This window comes from Chinchilla lanigera, unplaced genomic scaffold, assembly GCF_000276665.1.
Source record: "Chinchilla lanigera isolate Chin_1 unplaced genomic scaffold, ChiLan1.0 scaffold00077, whole genome shotgun sequence".
NCBI classification, from domain to species: domain Eukaryota; kingdom Metazoa; phylum Chordata; class Mammalia; order Rodentia; family Chinchillidae; genus Chinchilla; species Chinchilla lanigera.
Genome location: NW_004955478.1, coordinates 7,563,762 through 7,574,850, shown reverse-complemented (window position 1 = coordinate 7,574,850; position 11,089 = coordinate 7,563,762). Strand labels below are relative to the sequence as shown.

The following is an 11,089-nucleotide window of genomic DNA, read 5'->3' as shown; positions in this document are numbered from 1 at the left end:
TCTTTACTTTGCCCAATCAAAGGCTCCTATTGTTTTTCACTCTGGAGAAAATTACTGGCCATGGACCGCCACTGAATGTGGTGCATACAAGAGAACAATGGAGTCATGTGCTTAAGCCTCAAAGATAGAAGTGGAGGAAGATACCATACAGCCACAGAAACCAAAAAGAGCTTCCAAAACTTCAAAGAACCAGACAGCTTCTGCCTACATGACTACATAGCAGTACCCTGAAGTTTTCATGATAGAATCTATTTCTAACATTTTCTCATTGCAGAACCTAAAACTTACATTTAAGAGACACTCTGCTGGATCTTGGAATATTTTAGGGATAGGCCTAAAATGGCAGTAGGACCTAAGAATGTAGCTCAGTGATAGAGCAGATAGAAAGATATAGATATAGAAATATTATACAGTACAGTCCCCCCAAAAAAATTCAGGAAAAGAAAAACTTGTATAAACTTCTTCATACTAAATTTATTGAGCTAGAGCCGGGCATGGTGGCGCACACCTGTAATCCCAGCACTTGGGAGGCTGAGGCAGGAGGATCGTTGCGAGTTGGAGACCAGCCTGGGCTGCAAAGTGAGCTCAAGGCCAGCCTGAACTGCATAGAGAGACCTTGTCTCAGAAAGACAAAAAAAATTTATTGAGACATCATGAGATTAATACAGGTTACCTTTGGCTTCTACAGTTACAAGAGGTGCTCAGAGTGGAGGCCATTAGCTTCCAGATGTTTGTTAGTACGGTGAACAACTGCTTGGGTGACCTTGGTCATTAGGATTGCTGCATATGTGGTTTTTGTTTATTTGTTTGTTTGTTTTTTGTTGTTTGTTTGTTTTCTTTTTGTCTTTTTGAGATAGGGTCTTGCTATGCAGTTCAGGCTGGCCTTGAGCTCACTCCTGTTGCTCAGGCTGGCCTCGAACTCGCAACAGTCCTCCTGCTTCACCCTCCCGAGTGCTAGGATTACAGGCTTGCGCCACCACACCCGGCTTGCATGTGTTTTCTGTTTCTTCTCTAAGGGCCTGCAGTGTAGTGGGTTTTCTGAGATACACGACATCCTCTGGGGCCCCCCTACGGGGGTAACACCATCTGTTGAATAAACATCATCCTATTTGTCTTTTACTGAAGTGTGTACACATTTTTAGGTGGACTCTATCTCTCCAGTTTCCTTTGCTCTACTGACCCTGGGAGGATCAGGAGCACAGCTCTCCTGCTCTTCTGCCCTGGTGCCACCTGGAGGCTCCTCCTCCAACACCTCCTCCGACAGGAGCACCTTTGTTCGCACAGGTGAGTTAATTAACAGCCGTATGATTTCCAGAAGAAGCAAACCCCGGAAACAGCATAAATATCACACAGCAGAGGAGGAACCAAACCCACAGATGGAGGGGCCCGATCCCCACTTCCACTCCCCGGCAGCTGTGTCTCCTGCTGGGCCTGCGGAATCCACCACAGCAGGAAATGGTTTGGGGTTTTCTGTTATGAACATGATAGAAGTTTAGAATATTTTTTAAAAATACAGAAACATAAAAGGAGGAAGAAAACACCCATTTTCTTCTAAGCTATTAACATTTTATATTTTCCCTTGTTCCTTTTTAAACACAGTTTTACATAGCTGTTGTTAAACACCGTATGGGACCTTGTAGTCTTAAACTTTAACATTATAATGTAATAAACAGCAATGTAGTATAAGACAAAGAGGGCTTGGCTTGGAGCCTGAACAGTGAGTATTAACTTAGCTCTGCTACTTGCTGTATGACTTAGGCATATAATTTACCATTTTGGAGACTCAAGTTTGCCCTTTTTTTTTTGTCTTTTTGAGACAAGGTCTTGCTATGCAGTTCAGGCTGGCCTTGAGCTCACTTTGTAGCCCAAGCTGGCCTTGAACTCGCAACGATCCTCCTGCCTCAGCCTCCCAAGTGCTGGGATTACAGGCGTGCACCACTATGCCTGGTGAGGTTTGTCATCTGTGTAATGAGGATTAGAGACACATCCATTCCTTGCCGCCACTTTTCTGTGTGGCCCTCTAGATTGTAAGATCTGTGACTTGTCCTCTGCCAGGTCCCTACAGTCTGGCCCTAGTGGATTAAAGATGTGAAGATTGCCACAAAGTCTTCCCTAGCCCTACCCCTCTCCACAAGTAGAGTTTATTTCTCCACCCTGTGGAATCTTGAGCTGGCCTTATGTGGTGTCAGCTTCCAAGGTGGTCCCCAGCGATCCTTATTCCTGGTCATTTTCACCCTTTCACAGTCTCCTCTGCCCACAAACCAGGCTGGTGGCAGGGAGGATGGCAGAAGGACAACATACAGTGTCTGCAACCAGCTCAACAAGAGTACTCAGGCTTCTGCCTTGGTCTCTTGGATCACTTGCTCCTGGGGAAGAAGCTACCATGTTGCAAAGACAAGGTAAGCAGCCGGTGCAGAAGCCCACGTGTGGAAGAACTCCTGCCAGCGAGCGCAGTTAGCGGACAAGACAGGTGAGCCACTTTGGGAATGCTGCAGAGAAGTCCCGATTTTGTCTGCAATCTCCTGAGACTCCCCAAGCCAGAACTCCCCAGAAAGACTTCTCTGATTCCTCACCCACAAGAACAGTGAGAGAGAAATGCTGATTTGCATCTTCAGCCAGTAAGTTTGGGGATTGCTATGCGGCAGTATTACTGTACATCCTATGACTGGCTTTGGCCAATAGCATGAGTCAGAAGCGACATTCTGGGACTTCTGAGCCCAGGCCTAAAGGGGACTGAGGCTCTTGCTTCCTGATTCTTGGGACCCAGCCTCCCGGGTAGACCAGGCTGTGTGCAGAAGACGCCAAGAAGGGAACTGAGACCTCCAGGTGGCGTTCCCAGCCACCCTCCCCGCCAAGAGTCAGTGCCGGGGCCATTTCCGGGGGTGAGCCGGCCAGGAGGTTCAGCGGAGCTGTGCCCCGGATTCCTCAGCTGTAGCTATTAGGGTGCTGAGCTCAGTCAGCCCACAGAAATGCGAAGGCAAACAGGATGGCTATTGTTGTAAGCCTCTGAGTGTGGGGGTGACGCGGAGCACAGCAGTGTTTAGCCCTCACACTAGCCCTGCCCCTTAGCAGGCAGTCAGCTCTTGAGAAACACTGAGTGAGCGGGCGGCCCTTGCTCCATTTCCTCCTCCACAACACGCAGAGCTGGGCCGCCCCGGGCCGCGCATCCCCGTGACTGCAGCCCTCCGCCCTGCGGAGCCTGCTCACCTGGCCGCCTGCCCCAGGCTCTCACTTCACTCTTGCGGACGACTCCGTGTCTGTGGCATCTCTGCCCCACCTGTGTCGGTTCCTTCTTCTCCCGTGATGCCCACACCCTCCAGCGACCTGCTTCCTTGTGACGCTCTCCCAGCAGTTTCCCCACGCAGCCGTGTGACTTGACAGGAAGAGTGGCCGGAGGCCTCTACCTTATGGGTGGCACCATTCCCAGTAGGTCCCTGGGACACACAGGCAAGGAGCAAGAGAGATGCAACTATGTTTGCCATTTTACCCCTCCTCAAGGCCAAGACTTACGGTGGGTTACTGGTTAGAAAAATGACTGGCCTTGCCTGTAATCCCAGCACGCAGGAGGCTGAGGCAGGAGGATTGCTGTGAGTTTGAGGCCAGCCTGAGCTACAATTCAAGGCCAGCCCAAACCACATAGCGAGATCCTGTCTCGAAATAAATAAATAAATAAATAAACAAACACCTAAACAAGAAAAGGAAAAAAAAAAAAAAAAAAAATGACTGGCTTCTTTCATAGTGTCCAGGTCCCTGGCTAAATTTCCTAACACAAAAAGTATCTACTTCTGGAAACAGATGTTGAGTCTCTGGCTTCTTAGGATCTCTTGTTTGTCACAGATGCACCAGTTACTTTTATTAGCAAACCCTACGGGTTTTTTTGGGGGGGGATCTATAATATCCATTAAAGATAAATAAATAAAAGGAGACATCAAGTAGCTAGCCTAAGGTCAAGGCAAACCCAGGTTACTGGTAGATTAGAATCACTCCCCTTCTGCTTCCAATCCCTCCCTTCACCCACTACAGCCTCTTTGCCTCTTACATAACTGCGCGATCGTGCTGTGACCCATCAGATCATTACTGAGGAGCATAATTAGCCTCCCTGACTGTAAGTCATACCAAAATATCACCCGTGAAGCTCTGACGCTGTGTCCCTTAGTCACCTAGTTTACAGAGGCTGGGAGAAGCCATGATGTCATTCATCCACCCAAGCAGAAAACACTGACTGAACTGGATCTGAGTGCCCGGCAGGGTGCTAGAGATAGGACAGGCGGCAGTGCCCAGCCCCTGCCAGGAGCTTGCAGTCTAGTGGGAAAGCCAGAGTCTTTCCGGAGCTTTTGCGCCTGGTGTGGTGGTGAATGTCATAGGTCCCAGGCCTGGTGCATGGTGTAGTTTTCGTACATTGGGAACAGAGAAAACACCGGCCTCTGCTTTATGTTCCAGGCTGACCTAACCGCCTCTTGGATTCCGGTTGTCCTTTCAAGCTGCGGTGTTTCCAGGGGAGCTCTTGGCCCCTGCCCTCACCCGTCTTGTCGGTAGCACTTCTGCCCACTCACTCGTTCACTCAGGTCAAGGACAGCGAGTTGTCCTTCATTTCCTCCTTTCCTGGTCACATCCAATCCATGGGTGAGTCCTGACTGGTCATATCCAAACTTGAGCAGGGCATGGTGGTGCACGCCTGTAATCCCAGCACTCAGGAGGCTGAAACAGGAGGGTCTTTGGAAATTTGAGACCAGCCTGGGCTACAAAGTGAGCTCAAGGCCAGCCTGAACTGCATAGTGAGACCCTGTCTCAAAAAGACAAACAAACAATCTTGAGATGGCATCTGTCTGCTTGCCTGTCACTACACCCACCGAAATCTCTCACCCAGCTCTGTGTGATTACTCAATTCCCCTTTAATTTTCTGTGGTACTGGGTACTGAGCTCGAGGTCTTGCACCTGTGAGGCAGTTACTCTACCAGGAAGCGACAGCCCTAGATATTTTTTGAAAATTGTATTTTGAGACAAATTCTAAGATGCTCAGGCTGGCCTTGAACTTGCGATCCTCCTGCCTCTTCGGTAGCTGGAACGTCAGTCATGCACGCCCGGGCCCACACTTGACCCTGCTTCTCAGGCCTATGCCGCCCAAGTAACTCACTTTCCCTCTCTCAGAGGCAGCCGCTGCTGCTCTTCCTGCTTCTGCCCAGTGTCTCCCTTCTCCCCAATGACCTCGCCTCCTCTTTTCCTGGCAGTAGGGGTCCAGCCCGCCAGAACCACACCCCCGCCTTCCCAGCACAAGTCTGCGCACCGGGGCTCTTACATATGCCCCCTCTTTTCTGTCCTTGCTACTCTTAAGGCCTAGCGTCCTCTGCCACCCCCATGTCTTTCTATCTACTGGATCACTGTCCTGCTGTCTCCCTTCTGAAAAATCCCCTTTCTTGCTCAAGGCTTCCTCCCACTGCTCCCCTCTCTGCTGTCCTTGACAGCAAAACTTCTCCAAGCGTTCTTGTCCTCTCCCGCCACCCTCTCCAACTACTCCACATTGGTGTCTGCCTCCACTGCTCCCCAAACCGGCTACAGTCAAACCAGCCTGCACTCGGACAGCCTCTCAGAGGTCACTGCTCAGCCTCTGTCTTGTGTCTCTCTCAATCGTTTTAAAAACATCTGTTACAACCCAGGCGTGGTGACTCACACCTATAATCCCAGCACTCGGGAGGCTGAGGCAGGAGGATCGTTGCGAGTTTGAGACCAGCCTGGGCTACAAAGTGAGCTCAAGGCCAGCCTGAACTGCACAGCGAGACCCTGTCTCAAGAAGATAAAAAGTGAACAAACATCTATTGCAAATTATGACCGGCCATTGTTTGGGGTGGAACTCCTGAATCGGGACACGACAGACCAGTTCAAACCAACATGGAGTCTCTTCGTGTTAAATGCCATAGAATCAAAGCGAAACTTTAGCGAAGCAGAGGGATCCCAAAACAGAACAATTGTCCCTGAAAACTGAAAACCCTGGTCTACCTGAGTCAATTTAATAAGGAAGTCACTGTGCTTTAACCCTTCCAGAAGAAAGTAACCTGCCTTTTTTTTGATGTTTTTGAGACAGAGTCTCGCTATGCAGTTCAGGGTGGCCTTGAGCTCACTTTGTAGCCCAGGCTGGTCTCAAACTTACAAGGATCCTCCTGCCTCAGCCTCCCGAGTGCTGGGATTACAGGCGTGCACCACCACGCCCGGCTCTAATAACCTGACATAACATAACATTATGTCATAGTTTTTCCCTTATTGCTCTGTTTCCTGGCTCTCACCTTACAAAACCCACTGTTCCTCTGTTGCTCAGCGGCCGTGGTCGTTCTGCTCTGTAGCCTGGAAGCTGCCTTGATTCATGAATCGCCAACAAAAGCAGTGCGATCGCTAATTCAGCTTGCTGTCAGTTTGTCCTCTGACACATCCACGGCCACCTCTCAGCTCACGCAAGCCTCGTTGCGTTTGGGCCTCGCCTATTCTCTGCAGACCAAGATGGGACAGGAGACCCAGGTCACGCGTTTCTTTTCTTTTTCACACGGGGTCTCCATGTGTCTGCTGGTGTGGGAAGCGCAGGAGTGGAGTGTCGGCCGGGGAAGGCCGTGGGATATCCACTGCGATCGCCAAAAACTGTCCCCACAGACCTGTGCTCTTCATCTTGTACACAGGTTAGAAAGGGAAAAAACAAAACCAAACCACCCCAAACAAAACAAGTTCAAGAAAAGTGCTGGTGTTTCCTTTTCTCAGTTTCCATGACCGCTGTGCTGACGGTGTCTGCGCAGCAGAGAAAGGTTGAGTGCCACAAAATAAAACGCCTGGCAAGAGTTGGCGCTCACTTGCAGGGCTCCCGCCTGTGTGAAGAGCTGGGAGGTGTCACTCACAGTGGGCAGTGAGCCGTGGAGGTGACCCGCTGGCTGTCGTCAGAAGGACGTGACAGCCGTCCGGCCTGGCATTACGCAGGGTTCTCTTGCAGCTAGGATTCTGTCTCGGTGACCTTGTCAAGAACTTGGTTATAGAATTCATGAATCTCTTACAATTCTCTTTAACTTTTGTGCTAACAAAGACCACCTCACGGAGCAACTTGAAACCTCAGCCCTGCGGGGCGTGATGGCTCACACCTGTGATCCCAGCACTCAGGAGGCTGAGACAGGAGGACAGTTGCAAGTTCAAGACCAGCTTGGGCTACAAAGTGAGCTCAAGGCCAGCCTGGACTGTGCAGCAAGATCTTTTCTCAAAAAGACAAAAGAAAGAAAGAAAAAGAAAGAAAGAAAGAAAGAAAGAAAGAAAGAAAGAAAGAAAGAGAGAGAGAGAGAGAGAGAGAGAGGGAGAGAGAGAGAGAGAGAGAAAGAAAGAAAGAAAGAAAGAAAGAAAGAAAGAAAGAAAGAAAGAAAGAAAGAAAGAAAGAAACCTCCACCCCTTCTGGACCTCATCCTTACCAAATCCAGCCTTTTCTTCATTATCCATGTCCACTTCCTCAGACCCCTTTCATCTCTTCCAGACTTGGCGGGGCTTAAATTTCTCCTTCCTCCAAAAATGAATCAAGCCTGTCACTTTGGCAAATTTTCCTTTGGCACTGGGTTGCAAATTGAGAGTAACCCAGGCCCCCTCTGTGTGTCTTTTGCTTTTTGGCACCTCGTGAAAGAGTGATCTGCTGGGCGTGGTGGGGCACACCTATAATCCCAGCACTCAGGAGGCTGAGGCAGGAGGATCTCATGAGTTCGAGACCAGCCTGGGCTACAAAATGAGCTCAAGGTCAGCCTGAAGTGCATAGCGAGACCCTGTCTCAAAAAGACAAAAAAAAAAAAAATGATCCAAGCAGCAGTTGGCATGGCCGCTCCTGCACTGTGATTGCCAGGTGGCAGGGCCCAGCTCTTGTCCTTCCCTCTTCCTCCAAGATCAGGCTGTCACAGGCCCTCAAGAGCCACTTATTGCTGAAGCAATGGCGAGACCCCGATCCCAGGCCCGCTGGGCTCCTGGAAATCCTTCCTGCTCTGACAGACACACAGTCTGTGCGGCAGGGAGGGGAAAGGTCCTGTGTGACTCCAGCCTTCCCGGCAAGAAGGAACGAGGGAAACAGTCCTGCACAGTGAATGAGGGGCTTTTAGGCTAGTTGCTGGGCTGAGCCTGCTCCTGTGCTTGCACGGTGGTGGTGTGAGGGCCGTCATTTCTTTCTATGTCTCAAAATCCACAAACCAACAAGTCCCGTAGAGGGAACAGAGTGGCCCTGAGGGGAAGGAAAGGAACGGCCCCCTTCTTGTGTGAATCCTTAGGGTGAAGTTTCCAAGAGCTGGGGAAAAGTCAAATACCCTTCCTCTCTGTGGGGGGGCGGTGAGACAGGCCAGGGGCTGCGACGGCCTTCTTTTTTTGTTTTGTTTTGTTTTGATTTTTTGGTTTTTTTCTGGTACTGGGAATTGAACTCATGACCTTGCACTTGCCAGGCAGACGCTGTGCCGCTGAGCTAAATCCCCAGCCCCTTTTTTTTTTTTTTATCTTTTTGAGACTGGGTCTCACTATGCAGTTCGGGCTGGCCTTGAGCTCACTTTGTAGCCCAGGCTGGTCTCGAACTCGCCACGATCCTCCTGCCTCAGCCTCCCGAGTGCTGGGATTACAGGCGAGTGCCACCACGCCAGGCTCGCAATGGCCTTATTTTGGATGTCAGCTGAACCTCATAAAACCCTACTGCGGCAGTATTTGTTTAAGAAAGCAAAGCCTCTCTGCCTAAAAAATATTTCAATTTTGGGGCTGGGGATTTAGCTCAGCAGCACAGCACCTGCCTGTCAAGCGTAAGGTTGTATGTTCGATTCCCGGTACCGGAAAAAAACCAAAAACCAAACAAACAAAGAAAAATTTCATTTTTTAAATAACATGGAATATATAAGAATAGGTAGAAATTCTTGTTTCTGTGCATAGTCTGGGGAAAAACAAGGGAGGAGGCATGGTCAGTTTTCTTTCTTTTTTTTGTTTTTGGTCTTTTTGAGACAGGGTCTCTCTATGCAGTTCAAACTGGTCTTGAGCTCACTGTGTAGCCCAGGCTGGTCTCAAACTCACAATGATCTTCCTGCCTCAGCCTCCTGAGTGCTGGGATTACAGATGTGTGCCACCATGTCAGTCTCTTTTTTTTTTTTTTTTCAATTTTGCTTTCCCTCAAGGCTCTGAAAATAAAGCTCTACTGAGAGGGGCACTGGGTTCCCCATGGTCTTTGCCCCGTTTCCTCTTTTGAGTTCAGGCTGGGGGGACCAGCTGCACCACGCACCGTAGGTATGACGCCTGCTGCTGATGCCGGCCGAGTGGGCCAGGTGAGGGCTGTGTGTTCCGGGAGGAGGGGGTGGGGGTAGGGGAGGGTAGAAAGCAGGTGCTGACCAGGGGATAAAGAGGGTGGGGTTTGAGTGACATCAAGATGTGCGCGTCCGTGCAAAGTGCCAGGCAATCTCTCTTTCTTTCTGATGCTTGTGACCCTCCCCGAGGGACCGCCTCCAAAGGTGCAGTGCTCATCTGCTTCCATAAAACACGAAACATTTTGCTTTTTAAAATTTAAAACAGTAGGTGACTTTCTCCACTATGAAAAGGAATGCTGGAAATTTCCAGAAATTTAACAGAACCTGTATTAAACTGTGGCTAGGATGTGTGTGTGTCTACATTTATCATAAGAGCCAGGCATGGTGGGCATGCCTGTAATCCCAGCACTTGGGAGGCTGAGGCAGGAGGATCATTGTGAGTTCGAGAGCAGCCTGGGCTACACAGTGAGCTCAAGGCCAGCCTGAACTGCATAGTGAGATCCTGTCTCAAAAAGACAAAAAAAGGCTGGGGATATAGCTCAGTGGCACAAGTGCCTGTCTGGCAAGTGCAAGGTACTGAGTTTGATTCCCGGCACCAAAATAAAAAGGTAAGTCTTAGCAAAACAAATTGTTTTGCTTTTAGGGAGAATGTAATTTGTTTGATGGGGCCAGGGGATTAAGCCAAAGTTCTTTTTGTCTGCTTTTTCACTAATTAGGCAAAATAGGGGTCATGGGGATATCTTGCCCTGACCACTATAAGATCATTTGTGGGGCTGGGGATTTAGCTCAGTGGCAAAGCACCTCTCTGGCAAGTGCAAGGTCATGAGTTCGATTCCTAGTACCAGAAGAAAAACAAAAACAAAACAAAACAAGATCATTTGTTTGTTTTATTTTTATTAGCACATGTTTGCATTACATAATGATCACATTCATCGTGGGGAGATGGCCTGTGTACACAACACATCTTAATTCTTTTTATTTCCCCTTCCCCCGCCCTCCACCTCTAGATGCCCTTCCCATTTGCAAAAGCTCTGTCTCTGTTTCCTAGGGTTTGCCTTGCATTTTGCTCTTTAAATTATTTACACAGTATGTTGGTTGCTCATAGAAGAGAAGCCATGTGATATTTGAGCTTGTGTGTCTGACTTATCTCACTTAACATTATGGTCTGAAGGTGAAGACCATTTTTTATAGCTATATCCTATATTTTTATCATAGAAGTTTTTAAATCAATACACAAATAGGTTAGTAGATCAATACCTCTGTATGTGTGACACGGCATCATCAATGACCAACACATTCCTAATCTTTTTTCATTAGTCTCTTAGTCTCAGCTGAACTATTTATTTATTTATTTTTGGTACCAGGAATCGAACTCAGGACCTGATGATTGCCGGGCAGGCACTGTGCCCCTAAACTAAATGCCCAGCCCTCAGCTGAGCTATTTTTAAAAAATTCTAGATATCATTTCACTAGTTGATATACTTCACTGGGTAAAAGCTCTTTAAAAACACATAACTGGGGGTGCGCAGGCGCCCAGGAGGCAGGCGGCAGGCACCCGGGGAAGCCGGGCAGCGGTGCGTGCGGGCTCTCAGGCCAGCTGCTGCTGCTCGGTGGAGAACTATCTGCCACAGGGAAGCACCCACACAATCGGCCCACCCCGCGGGGACGTGCGTGAACCATCCCGACATGGAGAAACCCCTGGGAAAATATGCCACACGGCAGGTCGATCTTGGCCCTGCCCTTGAGAACCAGAAAGGTCCGGAGTCAGCAGAGGAGCAGCTGCTGAACAAGGACTCTGAGAACACGAGAATACAGAGTAC

General features: G+C 49.2%; 1 long non-coding RNA gene across 3 annotated transcripts in view; it reads left to right on the top strand.

Moving 5' to 3' along the window:
- LOC102015514 overlaps window positions 1-3,615 on the top strand; it is an 11,966-nt gene extending 8,351 nt beyond the window's left edge. For all 3 annotated transcript variants that reach the window (XR_263704.2, XR_001230847.1, XR_001230846.1), the window contains 2 exons: window positions 1,143-1,284; window positions 2,245-3,615. This is a non-coding gene — a long non-coding RNA (uncharacterized LOC102015514). The remainder of the gene's footprint in view (window positions 1-1,142; window positions 1,285-2,244) is intronic.
- Window positions 3,616-11,089: the final 7,474 nt, after the last annotated feature.